This window comes from Antedon mediterranea, chromosome 8, assembly GCF_964355755.1.
Source record: "Antedon mediterranea chromosome 8, ecAntMedi1.1, whole genome shotgun sequence".
NCBI lineage: Eukaryota > Metazoa > Echinodermata > Crinoidea > Comatulida > Antedonidae > Antedon > Antedon mediterranea.
In genome coordinates this window covers 583,954-604,644 of record NC_092677.1, presented here as the reverse complement: position 1 = coordinate 604,644, position 20,691 = coordinate 583,954, and the positions used below count along the sequence as shown (strand labels likewise).

Genomic DNA, 20,691 nt, shown 5'->3' with positions numbered 1-20,691 from the left:
AAAACCACTATACCAATTAAGAGTGCTTGTCACCAAAAATCAGACATATTCGTAATTTAGTGGCAAGGGTCAAAATTTCGAATTGGCTCATATTTTGCACATTGGTAGACCTTGATGTAAGTAAACCTGATGTGTAGTTTGTTTGGTAAAATATCGCTTAGTTTTCGAGAAAATCGAAAAATAACGATTTTCGGCCAATTTTGTTAATTTTTGGTGTATAATTTACATTAAGTTTAACAGCCTCTGGAAGCCAAATTTTGCAACCTAGCGTTTTAATATTTTACACTTACGTTAACTAGCATCTTGACAATAATTTAGTAAATTTCAAAAAATTTAATGAAATTCTAATATTTTTACTAATTAATTACTAATTAGCATATATAAAACTCTTAAAAAGTAGGGTAAAAACAAACGCGTTTTTTTTCATGTGCGACGAATTTTTTTAAAATAAAAAAATCGTCAATCTACTGTTTAGATACTAATATTTATGAATCAAGTAAAAACAATTTGGGGAAACTATTTTCCGCTCTGCGCCAGAGCCACAAAGTTGTTAGAAATTCAAAGATTTTATCTGTCGGCAAGATCAATCAGATGTACCTATTGTTCTCTATTTACAGATTTAAGGTAAATTTTACTACGAGAAACAAACTTTAAAGGTAAACTGAAAGGTCCTGAATAATTTGGAATTACGTTTTAATATAAAAACATCTAAAAATAAATTTCTATTCAAATTTAAACGACTGACCCATGAAATTAAGCAATTACTATCTGAGCTCAATATTATTTTATTTTTTTTTTATTTTATTCAATCAAAACCAACAGCGATAAATACCGCCACTAACAGGTTTGAAACATAAAACAATACAACATCAAAAACGGTTAACAATAAAATACAGATAAAATATATATATATATATAAAAAACATAGATTGGCATGCCATAAAAAATTTCAATTAAAACAGGTTATGCAGACTGTTCAAGAAGTGAACACATCATCGTCCTCTTAAAATAACCAATAACTCGCTTAGCTTCATCACCTGTTATATTTTCCACTAGGTGAATTTATTCTTATTATTATTATAATATAATAATAATAATATTATTATTTTTTGCACTATACGCGCGCATGCGCAGTTTATTTTTTATCAACAAAGTGTTCCCTTTGACGTGCGCGTATATATAACATAATGTTCTTATCTTCTCATATAGGGAGTATTCGCACAAGCATGTTAACGCTATTTTCCAAGCTTCGCCCACTTTGTAAACAACTTGCTGTGCGTGCGCAAGCATTACGAAAAACTTTAGTTACGTGCGTCGAGAACCTTATTTTTTTTAAATAGCGTAAATGAAAACGTTAACCAAAACATGATTAAACATGCCTGGCTAGGCTTAGTCTCTATAAACCCATGATTTGTTTTAATACGTGTGGCGTATGTTGCGTGCGCTACACATGCGTTGCGTTCTACACTTCCCGTCGAAGCGCGAAATCAAAACGAGCAAGTACGTTAACGCAAATGTTCACTGAACTCTGTTGTTATGCAAATGAGTAGAATGGTGACATCCGATAACGTTCCGATATAATTCGTAGCCTAAACAATACATTGTTTGTAAACTTGTAAACCATTGTTTCATCCCTTCGCTTTATTAAAAATTTACAGAATCGTCCCACATATTAAATTGTTATTTTAAAGAATTCTTACAGACATAGTTTTACCTTATTTTTTACCTTATGAGTGAGTGAGTGGCCGAGCGGTTAAGACAGTGGAACCGTAATTAAGTAGCCATAACATCGGCAAGGGTTCGAGGCTCACTCGCTCCATGGTTCTGGTGGTAGAACGAGTCTTCTCGGATAAGGACTATAAACCGTAGGTCCAGTGTACACATAGCTCATGCGCACTTTAAAGAACCTAGTACATCTTTCGAGACGAGTAGGGGGTTACCCCGGTGTACTAGTCCACACAAACACAGCCACTGTCACACACAGCCACTGTGCAAATTGGGACTGGGCCGTTTTAGAGGTGTTTACCACCTGTTGGTCCAGATCCTTTACTAACTGAGTTAGTGAGAAGTCGAATAAATAAATAAAAAACCTTCATTGCTACCTTAATCACTCGAGCAACTGCACATGGAAACCATCTTTCCCAGCAAATCAATGTATGGATTCTTGCGCTTTATGGTTATATCTGTGGTATCAAGTTCAAGAGAAGTACACATTTCTTGCAACATTGGCAAAGAGAATCTGGAGAGTTTTTCTTGAGCTTTCAGTTCACAAATATTATGCTTTCAAACATTATTGGATGCTGCAAGCCTATTGTGTCCAGTACGGTTTGCGACAAAAGTTGAATTTCTCTTTCCTTTTCCGTTTTTGAATCGTCTCCATTTTCTTCGACTTTGTCACCATCTTCATTACTATCGTAATCATCATCTTCGTCATCATCATCATCATGAACGGCTGCATCTGTCCTCCTTTTTTTAGCCAAGTGTGAGAAAAAACTTGCAATCTGCTGTTAAAAATTCAGTCTTGCTACTATATAGATGTGAACCATCGCTGTGCCTGGCCGATCTCATCTCTCGTGAGACATGGATCAGCTTTCTGTCCCGTCTGCTCCTCCAGCGTCAAAAACATCAATAAGGTAGGTTTTCTGTGGTACAGAAAATCGGGTTTTTTTTGCAGAGGACTTTAACGCCCAGCCCATTTGCAGTTTGGGGCCAATGTCAAACCGTGGCAAATCGTTGGTTCTTGTTGGTTCTGGATTTTTAGAAGTACCCTCTTCTAGTTGTGTTGATTAATTTCATTGCCCTGTCATAAAGTGTTTTATGTTCTAGTGCGTTCTTGTGATTTTCATAATCTAAGTGTTTCTCTAGGGAAGAGTACCTCTGATATGACCTAATGCAACCTTGTTCGCGACAAAAGAACAGTTTGCTGAGGGTGCCAGGACTTTCTTCTCTTTCTATTTGTTCGTCGTTATTTATATCAGCTTGTTCTTCATGAGATGTCTTGGCTTGTATTCTTGCTTTTACTGCAATAGATGATACTTGATTTATTTTAATCAGACGTTGTATCTTGGTTATGAATTAAATTGGGTAGCTTCGAAGGCACATAGAATTTACTCAAAAGTAGATTTTGTCCTGCACCAACACCATACGCCATCCGCACCTTCATGGACCTGCTTCCATACTCTATGTTGTTGATGTGACTCACGCCTTTTATTTCCATTTCCCTGCTGCACAAATAGTACCACTCACTATCGATGCCCGTAAACCTAAACATGTATCTGTGTGCAGCGATTTTCTTCTGGCATGCTTGTAAAGGTAGGACTTCAGTGCTCTGTTTGCGGTCTTTTCTATCGAATCCACAAGCTCCGCCGACAACCGATTTAAAAGAACATGAAATCTTCATTTTGTTTGAACTTAAAGCCATCAGACAATAATTATATATAAGAATTATTTTCAACACGTCTTTACATTGTAAGACATAAACTAAAATGGATAACAAATCTGTTCCGTTTTCAACGTCAATGAAGATCGTTATCTATCGAATATACGCAGTAAAGTGTTTTGTCTACTGTGGTTAATGTTTTGAAACATTCTCGTTGAGTACGTTCGACCAGGTTCAACAAACAGGAAAACGATAACAAGTTAAAACTAATTTGTTTTTCAGTTTTATCCTATAAACTATGAGAGGATGGAATAATTTATAATAATGTGGTTTGACAAAGAATAAGCGAGTGATTTTTAGTTAATTGTTTAATTTCGTATATTGGTTAGTAATTGAAATTTTACCAGAAACGTATTTTTAGTTTGTATTTAAATTGCAACTTAATTCAAAATTTATCTTTCAAGTTTGTTTCTCGTAATAAAAGTCTGGCTTAATTCGACTTAGATTGCTAAATAGAGAACAATAGGTACATCTGATTGATGTTGCCGACAGATAAAATCTTTGAATTTCTTACAACTTTGTGGCTCTGGCGCGGAGCGCAAAATAATTTCCTCAAATTTTTTTTACTTGATTCATAAATATTAGTATCTAAACTTTAGATTGATGACTTTTTTATTTTATAAAAATTCGTCGCACATGAAAAAAAAAACGTTTGTTTTTACCCTACTTTTTAAGAGTTTTATATATGCTAATTAGTAATTAATTAGTCAAAATCTTAAAATTTCATCAAATTTTTTGAAACTTTACCAAATTATTGTCAAGATGCTAGTTAACGTAAGTGTAAAATATTAAAACGCTAGGTTGCTACGTTTGGCTTCCAGAGGCTGTTAAACTTAATGTAAATTATACACCAAAAATTAACAAAATTGGCCGAAAATCGTTATTTTTCGATTTTCTCGAAAACTAAGCGATATTTTACAAAACAATCTACACATCAGGTTTACTTACATCAAGGTCTACCAATGTGCAAAATATGAGCCAATTCGAAATTTTGACCCTTGCCACCTAATGTTTGATTTTTAGTGACTGGCGCTCTTAAAGCGTTCGACCGAGTCAATCACTGGTCATTGTACAGGCAATTAATTATGAGAGAAACAAACATTATTGCTATTAGTATTCAGGTTTTAAAGTTACCAATGGCGTTAGACAGGGTGGTGTTATGTCTCCTCCGTTATATCAAAGATAATAAAAGGAGAAGATACAACAGTTCCGTTGGCGGTGTAAACCACATCCGGGTTACCATTTGCCTACGCCTGAAGGTGGCGCATTTCTTTTTCTCTAGAAGAGGTGCGCCACCTTCAGGCGTGGGTAAGGTAAAACTTTTATTGTAAATATCTATAAAAATGCAAACGATGATTATTTATCAAAATAATTATCAAAATATTAATAATATCAAAATTAGTAGAGCACAGACGCGAGAACACATCAGATCATCACGATACATCGAAACGTGGGATTAGACGGGAACCATATCTAGAGCCCGCCGTCGTTCGGCTGCTGGATTCTTACGCGTCCATGAATAAGCGTCCGCGTTTCCTATCCTTCTATGTATAACAGCGCGTACTGTTGATTCTTTACCTATTTATATTCTTTGGTTATATATAATGTTTACATTGACAATTTAAACAGTATGCTTAGTGATTGTAATTTTGGTTCTGAGCTCAATAATACAAAGTTCAACAACTTAAGTTATGCAGATGACATGGTGTTACTTGCGCCCTCTTTAGATGCCCTCCAAAAGATGGTTAACATATGTGAGGATTTTGCTAATGACTTTGATGTATTATATAATTCAAAAAAATCTATTTGCATGTGTTTTTGCCCTAGGAAAAGAAAACTGAATGGTAATTATGTTACTGTTCATGTGGTAAAGAACTAAATTACGTTCAATCCACTACCTACCTTGGTTGTGTTATCAGCAATGATACTAGGTTCGAATTGGATATTAAATTCGAATATTATGTATTAGAGGTAACTCTCTTTGTAGAAAATTTAGTAAATGCTCAACAGATGTTTAGATTACTTTGTTTAAGTCATACTGTATTAGTATGTATTGTGCGGCCTTATGGTGCGATTTTAATGTAAAAACTATGAAGTCATTACAGGTCTGTTATAATAACGCACTTAGAAAGATTTTAAGACGCTCAAGGAGCTGTAGTGCTAGTGCTATGTTTGTTGATAACCATGTTCCCTCCTTCTATGAGTACATTCGGAAATCAATTTTTTGTTTCAAAACAAAAATTGTAAAAAGCTGTAATACTTTAATTACATGTGTTTTTTCTCGTATTCTAAAAGATTCAAAGTTGCATAGAAAATGGATAGAACTTTTGTATATATAATCTCATGTATACTTTTACGCGTGTTACCTAGTATCAGTATATGTTGTTTTGTAAACTATAGTAATCAATAATATAATAATGTCTACAGTCTACATCCAATAAATCCCAAAACATAATCCACATGTATTTTAAGAGGCACTATATGTCAACAAATAATTATTAGTCCTCTCTCCATGACGGTTGTCACATAATGCTTTGTATTATTTTTTATTGTATTTATAATATGTTTCATATGGACAGTTTGTCTGAAATAAAGTTGAATTGATTGATTGATTGATTGATAGCATAATAGTATGAATTTTCATACCCATATATACATGAGGGGGGTCCCCAACTTATGTACGAAAAAAAAATCGCCGCCGGCCCAGCGTGTGTAACCTTTCCGGCCTTTTTGACTCCAACTTGTGACGTAGCAGTGATGACCTATAGGGTTGCCGCTTTTTTATGACAATTTGTCCCAATTTTGAACAACGTAATTAAAAAATATTTTTAAAATATGAATTCGACCGAATTACTAATTACAAAGACTTTATTCTTATTCTAGTAATCATTATCTAGCATATAAGTACAAAAATCTACAATATGTGATTTCAGTGAATAGCTCTAATAAATGTACTGGAAAATATACATGGACAAAAGGTGACCATACTAGTATTATTCGAATATGTACTTGTTTCTCAAAATGTATATATCACTAAAAAACTTATAATTGATGATCTATGTATATACCATCTTGGTAGTGATCACAACTTATTGTTATTGGAATTTACCGACAACTAATGATAAAATAATAAAATAAATATTAATGATACTAATATAATAAGTTGGAACATAAATAGACATTTACTAAGTGGATACCTTTCCAAAATAAAATTAAAAGCAAATTTGAAAACTGGGACCCCCTCATCCTTAAATGCCAAATGAGGCATGGACTTTTTGGAAAAACAATGTTATAGCCATAACCGAAAATACAATTGGTCAACGGAATAATAATAGAAAACGCAAAGTATGGTATGATGAAGAAATTGATCTTTGTATTGAGAAAGGAAAAAGTTCCTGTAGGGCACATCGTCTTTAATATTGTAAAACAAATGATAGTGCATCAAGTAGAATGTGAATCACTATGGAATGAGTATCAAGGGAAACGTAAACAATGCAAACCTTTAATTAAACAAAACTTATTAGAAAAGAAAGTAACTAAATGTTCTGAAATAATGAATAAAGGCGGTACTAAGGAGGATTTCGTAAGGACAGACAATGTGAATGCCACATCTTTATACTTAAGAGTATTATTGCTTGCCGACCGTGTTGAAGGTAACAAAACTTACTCGCCTTCATGAATTTCAGTAAGGAATTCGACACCGTTTGGAGAGAAGGTCTCTTTTATGCAATCGAAAATATAGGAATTAAAGATAAATTGTTATGGTATAAAGAATTTGTATAAATGTAAAAGGTAAAGTTTCATTGGAGACTCTGAAACAGATGTTTTTAATATTGACGAAGGTGTCAAACAAGGCTGCCCACTGTCTCCAATTCTTTTCACTATTAATATGAATGAACTTAACAAAATAATAAAAGAAAGAGAATTAGGAATTAATATATTTGATGTAAAAGTTGGCAGCTTATTCTGGGCTGATGATATCATTTAAATTGGAGACAATGAGCCTGAGTTAGAATTACTTTTAAATGCAGCAGATTTTGCAACAATGGAGTACGGTATTTAATTTTAATAAATCCAACGTTATTGTAACTGGACAACGCCTTAATGAATATAAGAAATGGCCAATTGGTAATAGTTTTATTGATGAAACTAATGATAATATAAATATCTGGGAATGTTTGTATCAAGGAAACTCTCTCACATAGATGAAGTAGTTAAAAGAGAGTGATGGCATATATAAAATATTATAATGTACAGGAAGAATTTAATAGAATATACTATGGTGCTCCTCTGGAAATCAATCGGTATACCATCTATAAATTATGCAAGCTGATGGTTCTGTGATAATAAAAGCTCTGTGGATAAAATTTATAATATTCAACACCAAATGGCCAGATACTAATTAAAGGCACCCAGATATGTCGCAAAGGAAGCCCTATATGGTGAACTTGTCTGGCAATTTATTGAGTTTGTCAATACAATCAGATAGAATCCTGACATACTTTTATAGGTTAAAAAATATAGAAGAATACCGCTGGCCAAAATTAATATATTTGATAGAGCTCTCTTTATGTTGTTTTATGTTAACAACTTGTATGTACTTTTATTTGTTGGAACATCTGTAAAAAATTGTGCACACTGTGAAGAAAATGACACGACGGACACGATAGATATTTTCCTCACGCATTGTGGCTTTATAGTATTAGACCTACGCAGATCAATGAAGACGAATTCTAAAAGTTGGTTAGTTGTTCAGCAGATTATTAGTTTCAAGATGAAATTTAACATTTCCAGGAGTTTTTACACATGACAGAATGTCGTTGTTGCCATGCCCCCTCTACTATTACGACACTTTTTTGAACTGGGATTGCTTTGGAGTTCGCCCTCAATCGATCGATAACACTTTAGTACGGGGCGCAAACATACAATAAACATACGGACACATATTTTTGTGTTTTGTATGTAACTAACATTAAGGTTGAGGGAATGTACAAAGAGGAACCATTTTTAAATATATTCTTTATCCACTTAGCAACGAAATATTTTTTTCCTGTTTTATAGGCCTATAAATAATATACCACTAAATACAGTAAAACATTTGCGATTTAATACTTTGTTAAAACTGTCACTGTCGATTGAAATAGTAAAGTACGACGTTTATTTTTTTGTATACGTTTATTTTTTTGTATTTATTAATTAATACAAACGTTGAGAAGCAACTGTCAGTAATATAGTTTATTTATTTAGTTATAGTTTATTATAATCAGTAGGGCCTCCCACACTCACAGTAATTCAGTTTATTTTTATATATGTTTATATTAAATTCGTTCTTTCTTTTTTAATAGCCTACCTTATTCATTTGTTTTATTGTAATTGATTGAAAGAAAGAAAATAAATGTTTACGTTGATTGATTGATTGATTATATCTCACAGTACCAACACTCACAGTAAGAAATTTGCGATTCAAATGGCGACCAAAAGTGGTTAATAGGTACAGCATTGTATAGTAGTATTGCAATACTATACAATACGGTTTTAAGTTTATTTTCTAAGGGCTCATAAATTTACCTACTTGTGTTAAACCTTAAACCATGGTTAAACCAAATAATTTGGAACGTTCCATTCATCGCAAATCAATACATTTGTATAAACGTATATTAAATCTATCAAAATAGTATTTTTTAAGAAAATCGGCCTGTCTTCAACATTATGATACTGTACTCGAGCTGTTCAAGCGGTTTGCAGAAATCGTAGGAGGAGATAGAAAAATGCGAAGCATCCTCGTATTATTGTGTGCAGGTATTTTTCAAGAGGACATCCAAAAACAAAAATGTATAATCAAGGTCTTTAGATTGCCGACCTCAGTTTAATTCTTTTAATTAATTGTTTTGAGAAAATTTTAGAAATTACAACTCTAGATGGCTGTAAGTGCACTGAGCTAATAATCAACATTACAGAAAGTACGTACCGTAAACATCGAAAAGAAGTCCATGGGCTTCTTCCTTTTTAGTACCCTTGGGTGAGCTTAATTATTTTCAAGATGTGATTTTTTTCAAGATGGGCTTCTTTTCGAGATTACTTTTGCAAACCAAAGAGAGGGGCTTCTTTTCGAAAATTATGCTGTAAATATTTGAATTTTATACTACAATGTAATTTTTGAGCCATTACCTGCCAATTTTGCATTTTGTTATCATAACACCATTTTAAAATGTAAAATAAATATGATATTATAAACTCGATCACATTATTTGCATCACAAGTTATCTGGAAGTAAATCACCTAATTGTTCCTTTGATATCCAATCGTCTATCTCGAAAAGACGCCTATGTTATCTTGAAAAGAAGCCCAATGGGCTTGATCTCGAGATGGGCTTCTTTTTGAGATTAGGCCGACTTTTGCAGACCAAAGAGGGTGGCTTCTTTTTGAGGTTTTACGGTATGTATAAACATATTGAGTGACCCCTCTCCTCTTCCCATCCCAATAAAAAAAATATATGTTGGGCAGAGACAATAGGGAGCTTTTGCGTAAACGTAAATTACGGTAACGGATTACGTCAACATTCCTACTAATTTGTTTTATACAAGCAACATTTATACATTCCTAGCATTTTTAATTGTTTATAAATACAAATATTAATAAAATAATTTCGGATCAGGTGCCGTTTTTGGCCACCTCGACTTATATGGACTATACCATTATTATGATAGGGGTGTGGTGTTTTATGTAGAGAAGGGTGTCTATTGAATGGTAAGACAATACAATTGTTCTGTTATGTAACCTACAGTACAAACAGCCGAAAACGGCACCTGATCCATGATTTCAATTACAATAAAAATATTTCTTAGTGTTACTATTGAGTACAACAAAATCATCAGATTCTCGCCGTTGAGTCGGTAAGAGAGAACACACATTGTTGACATAATTGCTAGTAATTGTCCCAAACTGCGCCCCGTATATAATAGGAAGTTCACGTAAACTCTTGAGATCTAGAGCAGTAGAGACCTAGCCTATATGTCACGTCGTCGGCTTACAATAATGCGTGTTTTATTTTTAAAGAAAAGGCTTGATTTGGAGAAGCAACGAAACGGTTTTTTATCTTGAATGCTTGATTGTTTATGAGTGTTGGTAGGCTTCTTGCCTTACGTTTTAAGTTTTAGTTGGCTATCAAGCTAGCTAGGGCTAGGCTAGGCCCTAGCTAGGCCTAGTAGACCTAGCCTACTCTTCTACTAGCTAGGCTAGGCCTAGATTCAGGGACGATTCGGCCCGGGACTATTCGGCCCACTTCTGGGCCGAAACATCCCACTTTGTGGGCCGAAACGTCTCACTTTAGACCAAATTCATATTCATTTTTTTGGTATTTAACAAGTTTTTAAAGGTGTTTAACAATCCGTATTTTATTGATATTAGTTTAGGGAGGTTTCGCAATCTTACGAATACGAAAACGGATACGTCACGCACACTATTCGTTTTCGTAAGCCATAAAAAAATCTGTTTCGCATGGCAACGAAATATTGAGGTGCGTCCGAAATATGACTGCGGTAAATTTGAGCGAAGCGCAGGTACGTGTTGCTTGGTGCTTGGCGGCCTAGGCCCAGCGTAACATCAAAGCGTGTGAGGACTGCTATTTATCAAAATTGACTTGGCATTTTAGTAAATTACTTTAGTAAATTACTTTCAATAAATCTATAATTATATTATAATCATGAATAATTCCTGATTCAAATGCAAAATGTGCAAAATAGATCAAAAACTGTACTCGTTTTGTAGTTAGGAATATGACTGGTGATATTCGTCAACACGAATACGCTTTACGAATATGAAATGGGGATCAGCTCAAAAGTTTAACAAATGTGTGACGTATCCGTTTTTCGTTATCGTATTCGTAAGGTTGCGAAACCTCCCTATTGACAAAGTTGATATAATTATTATATATAATAAATTACGAAAAAAACGTAATTTTATATTCAATTTATTTGAAAACCTTGTTTATTTCGTGCATTCGCCAAACGGCCAACAGAGGGCGTAACTTGTTTACATCGTTCGCGTGACTAAAAAATGATCATTTTCGACAATGTTTTCAAAATGTTTCCTTTATTGCATCTTTATTCCTAGTAGTGCTATCCCATAGTGCTACCCCATAGTCTCTCTGAAAATAAAGTTTGGGGAAAAAAGCTTATTTTATGCTTATAAATGCATATCAAAGAAAGCCGATAAATGTAAGTGTGACGAATCGTCCCTCTACCTTAGGCCTAGGCTACTACTAGCTAGGCCTAACTAAGAAGCCTGCCTAATTAGTCCAGTCAATCTAATGATATACCCACCACAAATTGCAATAGTAACAAAGCTAGTATTTTTGAATTCGATATAATTTGTAGAACGACATACTAAAAGTCACCGAAAATCCAAGCATTGGGTCAAGGGGTCAGAGGTCAATAAAGGTCATTTTAAGTCAAAATTAATATGCCCCATTAATTACATATATTTTGCCATTTAAAATACTTTATATACAAGTGGGATTTATGTCATCCGAAAGCTTATTAAATTTTCTATTCAGTGATATCAAACTTATAGTCATAACATTTTATTTAGAATGTCAATTTTGCGGAAAAACACAACATAATGTGTCAATTTTGGCTAAAAATGTTGTTTTCGCTGTAAACAACAATGGTATACACACAGGGATTCCCTGGGGTGAACATTTCAGTCCAACGCGATACACATGACCAGTTCAAGATGCAGATGAGTGACATCTCCGTTCCTGTTGCTTCTGGATGATCTACATTCCATTTTTTCCAGTTGGCATTTGTGTTGCCATGGTTACAGTATTTATATTGGAATGTATAAGTATTTTTTAACCAGTAGAAATACAAAGATGTTCAACAGCAGTTTGACAATGACCTCCATGTTGTGTGACGTTCGGACCATCTGGGCTGGATTGTCAACAGACCTGCAGGTGATTGAAAAAGTTTCTATGAGAAGCCTCAAAGAAAACCAGAGGTTTGACAAGAAAATATAGGAATGCGTACATCCAGACCAAATCTGCGCTGAAATGTATGTAATGCCTTGTAATAGTATCAGGGCGTTACTCCAGAGCAGCAGCGGCCAACATAAGACCTTATGGCCACACGTCAGGAACATAATGGCAATTGAAAAATCCATTTGGTTACGACTCAGAGACTTCATACCATTGACACGGGAGTTACTGCAGGTGACTCGGAATATTAGCAATGTGGTATTAAGCATTGAATATTTTGGCCAGAAAGTCTTCAAATGTATTCAAGATCCTGGCAATAAAGTCATATGTGTGCATCAATCCTACAGTTCCAGAGGAGACTCGAGGTGACTTTGTTACCCACCACCACTTTTTGAAACTACCAACTTACAATACTTTCAGCTAATAAACCAACATGATGCCACGTGGAAACAACTTCTTCTGAAAAGTCTAATACATCCAACTCACTGAATGATGTCCAGTAGGCCTACATTTTAGATGGTAGTGCTCTACTGCACAGCATTCATATGGAATAGTGTAGAGATCTGTAAAAAATATTGCTCTGCATAGTCTTTGATAATTATGAAAGCGGCTCGTCCACCAAAGACGGCGCACATGGTAAGGCGGGTCAGGTGGTAGTGTCCCTGTACATTTTACCAGTGACATGTTCCACAAAATAGGATCACTTTCTGTAACAAACAACAATTTATAAATCTTCGTAACTAGTATTGGAACAACATGGCAATGAGTGAATGCAGCTTCTGATGCAGATGTTCTTTCGGATAGTACAAAAAACCATTGAATCAGCAAACAGGAAAACAGCTGTCATTATCCGATGACACGGATCTACTAGTGCTCCTCTGCAGTCAAGCATTTAAAACATCTTGTGATATTCTTTAGACTGGAGCTGAGATGCTGGACTATCAAACTGGTTCAAACAGTACATTTGAGAGACATCTGTGATAACCTTCTGTTTGCTCATGCGATACTGGTGACACAACATCCAGAGTTTTCGGAATTGGAAAACAAGTGGCTCTAAAAAAAGCTTGTCATTGCACTTATTTCTGACATTATGCTGTAGTCTTCAAATGCAAACAAGCTACAAAGGATGACATTGTGGTTGCTAGAGAAAACGGTTTAGTGCGTCTGTACAATGGACTACCTGGACAACGTGGAATGCCTTTGACTCCATCCAATCAAGTACAACCTTGCATATCGCCAACTTCATAATCGTACCACAACCAAGGTACTTAACATCATGTTCAAGTTCAAGTTATCTTTTAGCAATGGAGTGGGGTTGATATGTGTACCGAGGATTGGGGATGGAAGATCAGATGATGGAAACATGGTTCCTCTACACACAAACTTAAAGCCAGAACCTGAGTATCTCCTTGAAGCATTCAGGGGTAACTAGAACTACATGTGGTGAATGCAATGGCATTGCACTGTACTAATACACCCGAACAAGAAAGTGATACTGATGACATATAAGTTGTGAGTCCTTTTCTGTTTGAAGGATTAAACAATATCATCCCACACGGAGCAATTCAAATAAAAAGGTCTGGATTAAAATGATCTTACAAAATATACAAAAATATCACAATATACAGTACAATATAACAAGAGTCAAAGTTCAAGAATTTAAGAGTCGGATGGCAACTGGCAAAAACGAATTTCTTTTCCAGTTTGTTCTACATGCCGGGCATTGAAAGCGACGCCCATGAGGCATGAGCTCGAAATCACTGAACAAGGCATGGTTAACATTTTTTAGAATAGCTCTACTTTTTTCTAGAGTTTGCATGTCACAGAAGGAAGACAAGCTACGAAGTTGACAACCTATTAATTTAGAACTTAAGTTAACAACTTTGTAGTGAGTTTCTCTCTTTGACCCTAAGACTAAAAAACCAGCATATAAAGGAAAAAAGTTAAAACGTTCTCAATAAAGGAATTATAAAAAACCATGAGAATTACTTTATTGACATTAAAATGGTTCAGCTTCCTTAACAGATAAAGTCTCTGGTGTCCTTTCTTTACTATTGCCTCTGTATTTAATTCCCAGCTGAGATTGTACTCAAATATAGTACCTAGGTATTTAAGGGAATGGACAATATCGCTGGTTCGTCATTTGTGGGGGATACCAGAGGGCTGCGTCCTTTCTCCTTCCTAAAATCTACAATTATCTCCTTGGTTTTGGTGACATTGAGTTCCAAGTAGGAGTTTCCACAAAATTGGATAAAACCATCTAATGCGGAACCATGACCGTCCTGTGAATTTTGAAGGAGAGACAGCAAGACAGTGTCGTCAGCAAATTTGAAAAGATTGTCCTGTTTGCTCCGACAGTCATCCGTGTATATAATATACAAGAGAGGAGAGAAGACGCAACCCTGCGAAGATAAAATACTTCTCATTACGTACATTCGTTGATACTAAAATTATCAAAAATCTATCTATAGTAAATCATGAGTTGATTCCAAATTATCAAGACTCATTAATTAATCATCAATAGTACATACCGCTAATGAATTTCAATTTTCTTCTAGCTAGTATCATTTTTCCTATTTCATGACAATACAATAGGTACAAGAAAAACATTATTTGCACCAAATACTTCCAAAATATAAATATAATATATATAAACATAATTTAGTTTTGCGCTATTTTAAGAACATTTGAGTTTTTGTAAAAGGTCAATGACCTTTTGACCTCTAGTTACGTATAACTGTTATTAATTGTTTTTTTAATGTATATTATTAGTAGGATATATATACTCTACACATTGGTACTAAAGCTATTTAGATATGATTATAAAACAATGGATTATAGGCATAAACGCTACCCCCTACCCCAAAATGGTTTACATTACATTTGACCAAGAATCAATTTCAATAAGAATAGTACATCATTACTTTTAAAATTCTTCTAGTTAACATCATGTTTGCGATTTTATATATCGATAGGTATAGATAAAACACAATTTTGATTAAATGCATATACAATTATGGCACAATATTACAGTTAATCATTTTTTTAAGGAAAAAAATGAGTTTTTGTAAAAGGTCAATAACCTTTTGACCTCTAGTTATATAAATAAATGTTGTATTTTGTTTTTGTAAATTGCATATCAGAAAGAAATATATATTCTACACATTGATATCAAGATTATTGAGATTGGATTATAAAACCACAAGTTATGGGCATAAATGTTACCCCCTACCCCAAAATATTTATGGAATAAAATCACTATATAGTTGTTGAGATTACGTAAAAAATAATGTGTTCCAATGCTTCAATTTTTGGTGACTTTTAATATGTCATTATAAACTACATTTGGAATGAAAAAATTAATGTTTCGTTACTATTGCAATTTGTGGTGGGTTTACCTCTAAATATCACTAGATTGACTGGACTAAATCTAGCCTAGCTAAAACCTAGGCCCGTCGTGTAGTACTTTAGTATCCAGTATGCCTACTTTAGCTAGGGCTAGGTCAGGCGGGATCCAGTCAAGTCGCCCCATCGCAAAGTCGCCCCTTCTTCGCAAAGTCACCCCAGCGCAAAGTTGCCCCAACGCAAAGTCGCCCCAACGCAAATTCGTCCCAACGCAAATTCGTCCCAACACAAAGTCGCCCAATCGAAAAGTCGCCCCAAAACATTTAAATAGTTTTAAATTCAAATATCGTTTTTTATTTATTTTTTATTGCTAAGTATGGAAAATATTAACACTTTACTGCCAAACACGAAGATCTTCGTGTTTGGAAACACAACGCTTGACTGCCAAACACGAAGATCTTCGTGTTTCGAGTTTTTTACGAAATCCGGTAGATAGGTTAATTATTGGTATATACTTTAAATATGGACACAATATTCGGTCTGGACCGTCAATATTTTACTATTTGAAAGTAACTAATCTGGTTACGAATGACTGTCAAAATGGTACCTGTCGAAATAACATAATACACCGCGCATCACAGTAGCGCGTAGAGCGATGGCATGGCACATTGTGTATCGGTCGCGCGCTAGCTATGCCGCCGAAGCATTACAAAGGTTTTTGTGGATTGGCATGTTTGTTATCTGAATAAAAAATAATAGTCATTTTCAATATGAAGTCTTTAATTTTATTATTGTATGTATACCCTTGTTTGGTGTTTCACTGTAAGTGACCGAGTTTCAAGCAACCAACTTGTTTAGAAATGGTATGGATATTATCATCAGTTTACTAGGCTAGTAATACTATGCTATGCTAGCCTAGGCATAGTCGTAAAACGGCTCCGGACCAACTTTAGGCCTGGTTAACTAGGCCTGGTGTCTTTACTAGCCTATGCGGATTTTTCGCGAAACATTGATGTAAGATTTATGATTTATAAAATGTAATACATTTTTCGATAGTGATAACTTGTTTTTATAGGCCTACAGTATGGGTGCCATGTCAGTAACTTTTTCGTTGTTTGTTGATCTCACCTGGCGATATTTTCATATTGTGATGTCTTGCACAAAATCGCGAATATCTCTACTTTCTTGCGCGAAACTACGAAAAACTCAAAAGTGGGTTACTTTTATTTTACTATTACGATTTACATATTGCGATTTGAAAATTGTTCTTGGTACCATTGTAAAGCTAAAATCTTTATGATTATTATTTTAGTCTAAATTACATAAATCAGATCACATACATATCCTCAATGGGATCCAGTCAAGTCGCCCCATCGCAAAGTCGCCCCATACAAAGTCGCCCCTTACACAGTCGCCCCATCGCAAAGTCGCCCCAAAACAAAGTCGCCCCGGCACAGTCGCCCCATCGCAAAGTCGCCCCATTACAAAGTCGCCCCATCGCAAAGTGGCCCCATCGCAAAGTCGCCCCAACGCAAAGTCGCCCCATTGCAAAGTCGCCCCAAAACGTTAAAAAATAGTTTACAAGTGCGTAAAATGTTGCAATGATACACAAAATAACACAGAACGTGTAGGCATAAAAAGGGGAAGCCCCGCCATGTAGTCTCAGGTCACACGATCGGCACGCACCCCCATCAGAGAGGACTAATCACTCCGCGGTCGCACTCCGCGGTCGCACTAAACGTGCTAGCTTACCATGAGAGGGAAACCCCCGTAATTACTCCGCCGTTGCCGTTGTCGCGCTCTACAACGCACCATCTGAAGATGGGGAAACCCCGCCGGAGTTTTTATCGGTTTTAATCATATTGGGTGCGTTTGATATCGATTGCGTTGTTACTTTGGTCGCGCTAAATGTCGTATACATTATAATGTTTATCCTATTATATACATACTGTAATTTGTGTTTGAATTTTTATTTTACAGGTTTTAATGGAGTGATGTGCTTTTTAAAAATCATTTAAAAAAATAGTCCCTAAAAAGATTATCCCTGATTTATAGTTTCGAAAATGTTAATTTAATATGATTTTAAAATTAGTTACCAGAGCCACAATTACGAATCTTTCTTCAACCTACGCGTGGATACCAGCTAATTTTTTAGGATAATATAATAAATGTATAAATGTGTAGTAGGCCTTCGCCGTATAGATTTACAGTAGTTAAAACAATAACAGTGTTGTAAGACAATAAGTGTTATAGGCTACTTATTGATCATTTTGCATTTATTGACAAGTTATGTGTCTTAATTTTATAATGACTTTTCAAAATGAAGAAAAAAAAGGGGATTTCATCGCCGATGTGATTGTTTTACATGCAGGTATTAGTAAAATTAAAACGCGACATTTTGACCATGGAAAAACCATCGTACAGTATCGTGTGCGTGTTTTTTAAAAAGGGGAATCCCCGACGGTCAGCAGAAAGACGTAGCAGCTGTGAGGAAACAGATACCAGAAGGCGCAGCTCCGATTGGATTCAGAGAATGTTTCAGATGGCGAGTCGCCTTTTATTCAACAGCACAATGATCATTTTACTGAAGAAATTCTTTTCAATCCTTTTGGTTATAGAACATTCTAATTATAATGCCTTAATAAATATCCTCATATCGGGTGTTTATTTAATTTTAAATTAAACAAGACAGTGAAGAGGCACGGAATAATACGTACACGGACGTACGACAAATACACACACGCACGTTATCATTTACGACATATAGCGCCGGTGATATGATGCAATTTTATAATGGATATAATGATGGGATTGCCTTTCCAGGAGTCTTACAATCAATGTTCACTGTAATACTATGTATATAATAGTAAACTGAATGTTTATAAATAAATTGTTTTACGTAATTTGTTGCATATAAAATAAAAGACACAGACGTAGCCTACGTTTCCTATAAAATATTTCACATTTAAATAAGTACGTATGTACTGTTAAATGACATTATGCTGGATAATACTATATCTTAAACTATGTTTACAAATTGTCATTTTTTAAGCCACACATCTTTCTCATCATACTGACCTGTAAAATAAAAAAAAAATCAATTATTAATATAGGCCTAATAATAATAATAAATATTCATCGACCAAAGTAAAAATAATCTAGATCGTATAACATCATTTTATCGCGACCGATTTCGAACGCGACTGATATCATTGTAAAACTCCGGCGGGGTTTCCCCATCTTCAGATGGTGCGTTGTAGAGTGCGACAACGGCAACGGCGGAGTAATTACGGGGGTTTCCCTCTCATGGTAAGAAGCTAGCACGTTAGAGTGCGACCGCGGAGTGCGACCGCGGAGTGATTAGTCGGGGGCTTCCTCTCTGATATGGGGGTGCGTGCCGATCGTGTGACCTGAGACTACATGGCGGGGCTTCCCCTATGCCTACACGTTCTGTGTTATCTTGTGTATCATTGCAACATTTTACGCACTTGTAAACTATTTTTTAACGTTTTGGGGCGACTTTGCGATAGGACGACTTTGTGATGGGGCGACTTTGCGATGGAGCGACTTTGCGTTGGGGCGACTTTGCGATAGGGCGACTATGTCGGGGCGACTTTGTTTTGGGGCGACTTTGCGATGGGGCGACTGTGTAAGGGGCGACTTTGTATGGGGCGACTTTGCGATGGGGCGACTTGACTAGCATCCCCTAAATCAGCTTTAATAAAAACATCGAATTGGGCTAAAAACGCTGGCGGTGGCAGTTTCTAACTGGAAAAACCTCTGGCAGTCAAAGTGTTAATTATTCATGGTGTTCCCACCTCCTGATGAGATATTTTATACAGCCAATTTAGATATATCGATGTATAGTACTACACTGTATTGTAAACATTATTATATACATTGTTACTTTTATTTACTATTAGTATTATAACCTTGAGTATTCTAAATTCAAGAAAATAATGGGAAAAAAAGAGAGTAATATGTTAATACAGTATGTATTTTTAATAATTATGATGAACGAATAAATGTGGTAGATTACACCACAAAAGAGAAAAAAAAAATATGGAAAATATCTTTCCAAACTAGTTACAATAAGAAGTACTGTAGTAGTAAGTATTCTCAGTTAGGCTACCTTTGATCGGTTTTATTTCGATGTAAAATTAAAAGTTAATATTTTTCAAACAAATTATACATTGCCTGTTAGTATTTTGTATCAATATTATAATAAAGAAAGAATTATGAAAATATGACTTGTATGTAGTTTTCGAAATATAGTGTTTAAAACATCGGCGAAAATGATCGTTTTTAGCCATGAACGATGTAAACATTGCGCCCTCAGTCGACAATTGTATGAACTACCGTAGTCATTTTTCGTAAAAATAATTATATAAAAAATCACAGTTTTAAGTAATATATTTTGGATATCAACATTGTAAAATTCAATAAAATATGATATTACTTGTTTATTATATAAACAAGAAATATTTCTTACAAAAAACGCTGCTCGCTTGCTGACGTAACAGTTTTAAAGATATATATTGTCCCCCTGAAAAATATTTTTTATTTCAAATTTGTTTTTGAATGTGTCATTTTATTGTCACATAATAGTTATTCACGTTAACCAAACAATTATTTACTTGAAAAAATGTAATTTGAAGCAAAAAATACTGGTTTTTGAGTTATAATTAAACGTTTCTTTTCTCTTTTTATACATGAATAAATATTATTTTTTTGTTACAGAAAGTGAATAACTTGTATTTGAAGTAAATACAAGAATTCAATTTCTATCACTTTAGTTTATTATATTGCTAAAGTCAAATTTACAGTATGATTTATATATAATTTACACAGTGCTACGCAACATCATTGATTTATATATATATATAGATATATAAAAAAAAAACCTACGCCACATAGTCACGTGGTTAGAACA

The 20,691-nt window shown here is 34.7% G+C and overlaps 1 protein-coding gene and 1 long non-coding RNA gene across 4 annotated transcripts in view; one reads left to right on the top strand and one right to left on the bottom strand.

Annotated features, from left to right (window-relative positions):
• LOC140057411 (uncharacterized) overlaps positions 1-20,691 on the bottom strand; it is a 73,920-nt gene that overhangs the window by 15,262 nt on the left and 37,967 nt on the right. The gene's annotated exons all lie outside the window — the stretch shown is intronic.
• The window catches only part of LOC140057406 (uncharacterized), a 45,185-nt gene continuing 35,040 nt past the window's right edge, over positions 10,547-20,691 (top strand). For all 3 annotated transcript variants that reach the window (XM_072103055.1, XM_072103054.1, XM_072103056.1), the window contains exon 1: positions 10,547-10,564. The gene's annotated coding sequence lies outside the window, so the exon portion shown is untranslated. The remainder of the gene's footprint in view (positions 10,565-20,691) is intronic.